The 9,056-nt window shown below is 30.1% G+C and overlaps 1 long non-coding RNA gene across 1 annotated transcript; it reads left to right on the plus strand.

Annotated features, from left to right (window-relative positions):
* The first annotated feature begins 335 nt into the window (after positions 1 to 335).
* Positions 336 to 7,505, plus strand: LOC140438241 (uncharacterized). The gene is made up of 4 exons (XR_011950467.1): positions 336 to 459; positions 586 to 856; positions 5,247 to 5,523; positions 6,519 to 7,505. It is a non-coding gene; the product is annotated as an uncharacterized lncRNA (long non-coding RNA).
* Positions 7,506 to 9,056: the final 1,551 nt, after the last annotated feature.

Here is a 9,056-nt window from a genome sequence, read left to right on the forward strand (position 1 = left end):
TTTTAGTACAAAATGCATCAAAACGTTTTAATAGCTTACCACTTTACTGAATAATATATTGTTGGGTAAAAACACTTGACTCGGCTGTTTAAGTATATATTAATACCTAACACAAATAAGTTATTAGATGTTGTAATGCTATCACATAACCTTTATTTATTTTTTTTTAGATTTTTTCTAATATTGAAAATATATTGCGATAACATTTATCAAAAATTTAATTGCATCAACAATGTAAATGTAAAATTTACGCGTACGTACTATCCGTTGCAAGATAATTCGGATGGAATTCCCCAGATTAAAAGACTGGGCCGATATCAAGCACAAAATGACTGTACTCCCTTATTGCTATAATGAATAGTCACCCTTAGTCTTTCGTTACATTAGGTTGGTTCAATTTTAAATTCTATCCAAAGTTTAAAGGTACTTTACTAAATGATACAAAGTAGGTGTAGCCAGGTACGTACTTCAATTTTGAGTTGTTAACGATTGGTAAATAAAATTTTAAGCATAATTTTGTGTACCCATTTAAATTTAATCAGTTAATTGCATTTGTACTTGGAATTCAGAATTACAAATTTGTAGGTACGTAACGCCAGTGATAAAGCCAGATTATAAAAGATTAGTCAATTTCTTGGAATTTTATTCAGGTAAAAAGATAACGTTTACTTAATATCAAATTGTCACTAAATGGGCTTTTGTAAGAATATAAGTGATATAGAAATGATTAGTGGCGATATCCTGTACATTCCTGCCACTGTTTCAGAAAGTGAAGACGAGTCTGAATTTGAAAAACGTTCTGGTTATATTCATCTCACACACGATGCAAAGCAAGTTGTGCTTAACGTTTACAACGGTAAGTATTCGTTAAAAATACTCTTTAATTAACCTTCCTAATACTGGGTGAATTCTCAAACGACCAGTACCAGGTGGAGCGACTTTGGTTTACTTTTAAGTGCAAGTATTCTATGTATCTCATTACTCTTACCATTTTTTTAACTCTTTATTATCTGTATACTTTGTTTAGTACCATTTTAACAAATTAAAACTCAAAGACAGAAGACAGTCATGTTCCGAACATCACCAAATATACATGTAATTTTAGCAGTTATCAGTTATCAGACGTACTTAGGGCTAATTGCACTTTACAAATTCTTAGAAAGACAATACCAACTAGAATGTGATTCTTCGAAGAATTTAAACAAAAATATGCTAAAGGCCTTATGACACTATGCATTTTCTTGTACCATTTCTTATATCGTTTCTGAAAAGTTATTTATGTTTTCATGTATCGTTTCTTGCACGTACATTTGTGCTCTGTATGATACTATGCAAGTTCTTTTACCGGAAATTGTATGTGATTCGGCACATGATTGGTCGAAATTTTGACACATATAAAAATAGAACTGCATTACCTGAGAACCCCAAGCCAGATGCTACTGATTATTTTTTTAAATACTGTGGTTCAAAAATGAAAGAAATAAAATGTCTCAATATTAAAACTAAATTGGAAACCACAGTTTTTGAAGATATTCAACATGCTGTAATGGAAAACAGAAATAATAAATAATTTGGTTGTAATGATTTGTTTTTTTTTACAAATTATGTGTTTGAATGGCATGCTCTTGAAATTCTACTCTCTTATTTGGAGATATAAAAAAATTTTTAAACTAATCACGAATTTTTAAAGAAGTTATGTATTGTTTTTAGTAATACATCTCCTCCCACTTTCGGTAGTTCCGATGCTATTTGATCCAATCCCTGTGATTTATTGTTTTTCAATTTGGCTACTGCTATTCTAATCTCCAGCCGCCATTCTGACAAAAGTTTTACGTTTTTGCGCACAAATTGGCGCATTTCTTGTACAAGAAACTGCAGCGGACACAAATTCTTGTATCGTTTCTGATATAAGAACTATACGCTTATATGACACTATCCATTTTTTTGTTATATCAGAAACGATATAAGAAATGATACAAGAAAATTCATAGTGTCATACGGCCTTAATGGAATTTCAAAGATAAAGGAAACACATTATAATCAACTGCTAATATGTAAAGAATGCGACTGCACATCATGGCAAGGAATTAATACAGTCATTAGTAACCATTTTCCAAAACTTTCGTCTAAACTGATAAAATCAGATTTGTAGAACGTGAAAACACTCGATACCACATGGGACGAATTTTCGCCCTACATACATTTCCGCGAAATCCAACGAAAATATTTAATTTTTTGTTGGCGGTATTTTGGCTTTTACTACTTATTTGTGCTCTTAATACATCAACTACCAATGCCCTAAATCGTCAAAGCGTCAAAGATTAATTAAACCTAATTACAGATATTAATAAAAACTAGGAAGGTTAATCATATTTACCGATTAATTAATTCATAAAAACACAGAATTCCGAGTAGAATTCCTTAAAAAGTAAAATTACATATTTTTCTTAGGTCTTCTTACGACGATGGTTAAATTAGAAGCGATCAAAAAGACGGTTTTTTTTTACATAAGTGAAACGATCCACTGTGTACGAACTTATAAAAGGCGGTCCAATGTTGCGAAACAAAATAAAAAAGGATTTCATTTATCAGCTATACAAACAAACAAAGGGAAACAATATATCATAATATGTATTTAGTGAATAACTTACCAACTGTAAATAAACTTTTGAGTGAATTAAGAAACAAAGAAATAATCTCCTATTCTCCGTTCACAAATTGTTGAGAGCACGAAATGTCATAAAACGGTCGTAAAATTTGTATCATCATAGAAGTTCCTGAGGTGTTTATTCATTAAATAATAATATTTTCCGTCGACCATCCATTTATGATTAATTTTAACACCCTCAAAATCATTGATTAATGACCCCTATTAATGAATGATTTTCTATTATTGAACGATTTCATTATAGACAATACAACATACATTGCTTGTATAAATTAATTTAACCATATTTAACGCTCTGTGATTGGCAGTTACCTGTGGTGTAGGCAACCAAACATACCTATTTATATTCCCACCAAAAAATTATTTAAAATGAAGTAGCCGCTGTAAGTACTGTCTGTCATTGTATGTCATTATTTATCGTTAAGTAAATAAAAATTTAAACTAAGATATTTTTATTTCTGAAAAGTACGGTCGACGGAAAAGTTTTGTAACGAACTCGTGAATTAAAATGGCGATTAACAATCTCGAACATTAACGCACTCGCTTCGCTCGCGCGTTAATATATCTCAATTGTTAATCGCCCTTATTAATACACTTGTTGGTTAAATAACTATTATGTTTAGCAAAAAACAATTAAAACTTTCACGGCTAATGTTGGTTATTATATTATATTAATAAAAATAAGAATTTAACCATTATCAATTTTGTAAATAAGAATACCTTATCTTTTTGAATATTTCAATACTAATCTTCGCGTTTATTCACTTTACTAGAAAACCTGGAATTCATATCCGAAGGTACTATTCGTTGCAAGATAATGAGGATGGAATTCCCCAGATTTTTAATAATATAATGGGTATAAAGATGCCGGCTTTGGCCACGTGTCTCATCTGTTCAGTTTATATTCGAAACTTAACTTGAAAGGGTGAAGTTATTACGAACGAAAACATTTTTTTTTGTTTAGTACGTTTTTGATCGCATGTAATTTACGGCTTGTTTCCGCATCTACGGCAGTAATTAGCATCTCGAATATTTCTTTTGCGAATTATATGCAGTGCGTGAGTGATTTTTTATTCCATATACCTACGAACATATACGTACCTTTCGCTCGTGCTCGTTTTGTTGGATTGTTTGTAATGGCTTCATCATCAACATCATCAAGTTTTACACCGGTACTGTTGCGTACAGTTAGTAAGTCTGTCTATTCACCAAGAGAGAAGACTATTGTCCTGAATGTTCACCATGCTCTGAATGTTTTATGGTTAAAACAGTGAATAAATGGCAGGCAATTATGGAATCCAGCCGTTTAATAAAGTAGAGGTTCGATTATTTGGAGAGTCAAAGGTCTTTTAAGAGTAAAGAGAAGAATTTGTAATATTTGGATGAAACTTGGTTCGACACCCATGATATAGTTAAAAAATGTTGGACCGATGGTAGAAAAAATTGCGTCACGAATGTCCCTCTCTCTAGAGGGAAGAGAATTTATATTTTACATTGTGTGGAAGAATCAGGATGAGTAGAAGATGCTTTATTACTCTCTGCTAACAGTGTAAAGTGATTGTCGCTTAGATTATCATAAAGATATGAACAGTACTTTTTTTGAAAAGTGGTTTGAGCAGCAATTACTACCTAAATTAAAAAGAAATAGCGTCATTATTTTGGATAATGCTCCGTCTTATTGTAGACTAAAGAGCAAAACTCCAAACACTTATTCAAACAAAGCTAAAATTTACAAAATTTAAAAAAAAAAAACATGAAATTTATTTTATATATTTATGGATTCTTACACAAGAAAACAACTTGTGGAACTATTAAAATTAGTTAAATGTGAAAAAATTATGTTATCGACAGTCTAGCTGAGAATTATGGCCATAAACTATTAAGATTACCTCCTTACTACTGTGTACTGAATCCAATAGAATTGTCGTGGTCTCAATTAAAAAGTAATGTGAGGAAAAATAATAATTCTCCTAAATCATTTTCGACTGTTGTAGATTTAATTAAGACCGAATGTAATAATATTACAGCAGATAATTGGAAAAATTGTATAGAGCATATCAAAAAACTAGAAAAAAAATATTTACAGTTCCAAAACATTATAAATAGAGTAGTTATAGATTTAAACGATAACAATGATAGTAATACCGATTTAATGTAGACGATAGTTAGGTCTAATTTTTTTTTGTATTTCTTCACTATGTTAAATAAATATTTTAATGTATCAGTATAAGTCCGACCCTGTATACAACTATACCTAGAAGATTAAATCCGAAATATCTTGCAACGAACAGTACATTAATTATATTAATTTTAGTGTGGGTTACGTTGATTAAATATTGTTATTAATTTGTGTATTACTTTGACTAAATATGAATGAAAACTCTTTTTCACCTCCAAGAAAAGATCAAAAAAATACGTTTAAGCGTTAAGCAAAAAGGTGTAATAATGAACACTTATAAAAAAACCATCTTAAGAGTAAGCAGAAGAGAGAAATGCTGGAAAACTTACTGTTGAGGCTACATGTAACAATTAGCATTGTTATGTCAACAATAATATTAATTATATTTTTAAATTTTAGGTATCAACAAGTCATCAGTATAAGATGTTTTACATAAACATCCTAAAAATAATAATAAATTTATACCACTTAAAGCATACCATTGGGAGAACAAAGTTCTCGATGAAGTTACAGTTGAGTATAAGAATATGATTAGTCGAATAGTTCATAGTTTCTTCTTGGATAATAAGCTTCAAACAATAATTTAAAAAATTGTGCAGAAAATTTATGAAAATCCTAATATCCCTAATTTAAAGAAGACTTCTTTGAGAAAAATCTTGAAATGAATTAATCTTCGGTTAGTATGATTTTTAATGTTAACAAATTACTCCAGTCGTCAGACATGAAAATGCCACTGAACCTCTAAAAATCATACAAACCAGCTGAATTTTGCCCAAAATATTAATATTGGGTCCATAAAAAAGATGCACAAAAGTTTACCATTTTTAAATAAAAAATGTAGCTGAAATAATTTTAAACAAAAATGTTTGCTAGCATGTTTTGTTTAGAATGAACCGTTCTCTCACAAACAACGCTTAAAGTGACCGTCGATTTTTGAATGTCAGTTACCCGCGCAAAATCAATGTTCAATAAAATTTGTATCAGCTCGACGGTAAAAATTCGATATCTTTTGATTCAGGTGTCCTAACGACAAACATCAAGATGCGTTTTAAAGGTAAACAGTGAAGCTTCCGTATGCAATTTTTGTATTTTGCCTGTTTGCTAATAAACCAGATTTTATAAAGGGGTTAAATAAATAAATGGCGCGATTTTTATGATCTCATATATCATATAAGCATATATGAGAATCATATAAGCATATATGATTCTCATATATGCTTAAAAACCGCTGGATTTAAACTTTTACATAACAACCTCAAACGTTCAAATCTTTTTAACAATTACCGTCTTCTCGAAGGCATTTCCTGTGACGTGCGATCGTTTGTAATGTAACACATTAAATTCTGCTTTTTTTATTTATATTTCAAATAGCTCATATTCATATATACAGATTCTTAATAGATCGGTTTTTTTGCGTTTTTACCCATCTACGAGGGGGGTTCTAGAAGGAAGGCCAGGGGAAAAAGTACCTTTTTTGGGGTCCCAAAATTATTATTCTCGGTGAAATTCAGCTTGTTAATATAATTTTTAGGGGTCAACCCTCTGACAACTGGACTAAATATAAAACATTGAATATTGTGGACAAATTATATTTTTGGTGTATATTAAAGTCGGTTTATTTTTAAACGGTTTATTGTAGCATAATTATTTTTAAAATATTTTATTTTACAGCTGTAAGAAAGGATGCCGAAATAGTGTGAAAAGGACAAAAATAAAATATTATCGTAGATGCTTCAATACTTGCGATATACAGGGTGGTCCTTAAGTAATTGTACAAAAACAAACAGTAGATTCTACACTTTAAAGTATTACGATTTAAGCCAAATTGCTTTAATAAAATGTTGATATTAAGAAGGATACAGGGTATTAAAGTGGAAATTACAAATTTTATTTTTCGCTAGAACTTTCATTTTCACAAAAAATACAACCCTACCTTATTTTAGTTATAACTTACCTTAATTTTCATGAAAATCACTTTCGGTAGTGGTCATTTTAAACATTTTTTTTTTAAGTTTTTATCAGTTTTCCATTAAAACCTTACCGCTTAATTAACATCATGCCATAACTTTAGTAATATTAAGTTTAGGTTAATAATTACAAGGCAAGTTCCGTTCTTTATTAAGGTTGATTTTATATCCAAACAGTTTTTCGGATGTAATTAAAATTTTTGGAGTTATTCGCGAAAAACCTTTTAAAAACATGCTTTTTGACGTGTAATTTGTGAGCTTTTAGTTACGAATAACTCCAAAACTATGAATATTTCGAAAAAAGTCTTAAACAACATTTTTGTTTTAAAATTCCGTATTCTACATAGCGACCAAAATATTTTTTTTATATAAACTTTTTCTACCCTTGAGTTGGGGTGATAACCACACCCAGAAAAGAACCACGTATTCACACAGGGTAGATTGTGATCTCAGAACTATTTTTTATCTACTGTCAAAATTTCAAGCAAATTCATGCATATGAAAGGAATTCTGAGCAGAAAACCCTCATATCCTGGACTATACAGAGCTGAAATTTTCTTAATTTTAAAATATGTAGTGGTCAGTGAAGTGTAAATTAAGATTATATATCATTAACAGAGGTATTTTTTTATTTTTTATTTTCTTCGTATGTCTAGTAATGTAAAAATAAATATGTATATATTTCCATAAAGCAGTATGTTTAATAAGATGTATAATTGAAAGGCTTTCCAATAATCTCTATTTTATTATTTTTTCACCGTATACTAAATATATGACTATCAAGCTAATTTATTAAGAAAAAACAATAAAAAAAAGCAAATGGAACTAAAAAATTAAATTTCTATAAAACGGTTAAAGTTTTTTTAAGTTATTGTTGTTTTGCGTTAGTTGTGTGATATTTAATGATTTTTAGATTCCTGCTAAACATATTGTCAGGTTTTAACGAGGTAACAGATATCCAACAAACACCAAAACAAACCGTGTTCTATTTGATTGCACCTCGTACTAGTCTTTTTTTTTCGGATAAAGGTTGTAAAATTAGAATTTCACATGGCACAAAGTAAACGCTCAGATCGACTAACGGTGATTTATTTCCATTATCAAACCCGATAAACATCGGAATTGAAAGTATAATGTCTCAATCGTGGCTGTTGTTCAAGGTTCGGAGAAAGGATCACGGAAAAGAATCATTTGTTCTCAAATAGATAAATAATGCTTTAGAGGAAAATAGAGTTCGTGTAAGTTTCGGGAAAACCAACAATTATTTGAAACAGTTTGGTGAAGTTTGCGGGTGGGATATAGAAAAGTTGTTGGTGTTTTAAAACAAATAGTCTATATAAAACTTTGCAGTGTTGTTTATTTTATGATGGTGCAATAATGGTGGAAAGTAGATATTAATGTAGATTTTTAAATTTTAAAATTTACTAACGGAAATACAGTAAATAAAGAGAAAATAGTTACATTATCTTGTGTCACCTTAAAAATAAGACCAGAAATGGCAATAAAAATAGATAGGGCGGCAGTCTTAAAAATATCGTTGGCTTTAAAATACAAACTATCTGCTGCACTGAATCTGAACGCTTCCAAGCATAAACTTGAATCACTGTTGTGTATCGAATTCAATTTGCTTATGTCAGACTTTGAGGCTATCATGTACGCAAAACAGCCTAATCTAGCCTAGATCGAATTAGAGATTTATTTAATCTTATTCTTATCAACATTTGTCTCCTTCTCCACAGTGAAACGATTTTTATTGGGATTAGAGGAGTGTAGAATTAAAACTCGCTTCGTTCAAAATTTGTTTGTCACAAAAAGTGAAAAACTTATTAATAATAAGACATTACAGTTATCACACGGATTTAAGTTTTTCATATTATACAATTTGATCATAGAAATTAGTAATATATAATAAGATAAATCCAACTTTCGCCAGTAATTAAATAATTAACTTTTTTGTTTGGAGAAAGCTAGTTTTAAAGCAAACTTTGTGTTGCTTTCTGCACATACGATCACCTCTATATAACAATTGGGGTCATCAGAAAGAAAGAGATTATATATGTTCAACCTTGAACTCGCTGGTTTCTTCCTTTCGCATTGGGTATATTACCATAGAAAGAGTTTACGCAAAGGGAAACAAGTTTCCGTAAAAGCATAGCTGTTTTAAAAAATTAAGCATTACGAGGCGACTTGTGGATATTCTATATCACACAACCCAAACCGCCCGTTTACAAAAAAAATTTTG

Source organism: Diabrotica undecimpunctata, chromosome 4 (genome assembly GCF_040954645.1).
Source record: "Diabrotica undecimpunctata isolate CICGRU chromosome 4, icDiaUnde3, whole genome shotgun sequence".
Lineage (NCBI taxonomy): Eukaryota > Metazoa > Arthropoda > Insecta > Coleoptera > Chrysomelidae > Diabrotica > Diabrotica undecimpunctata.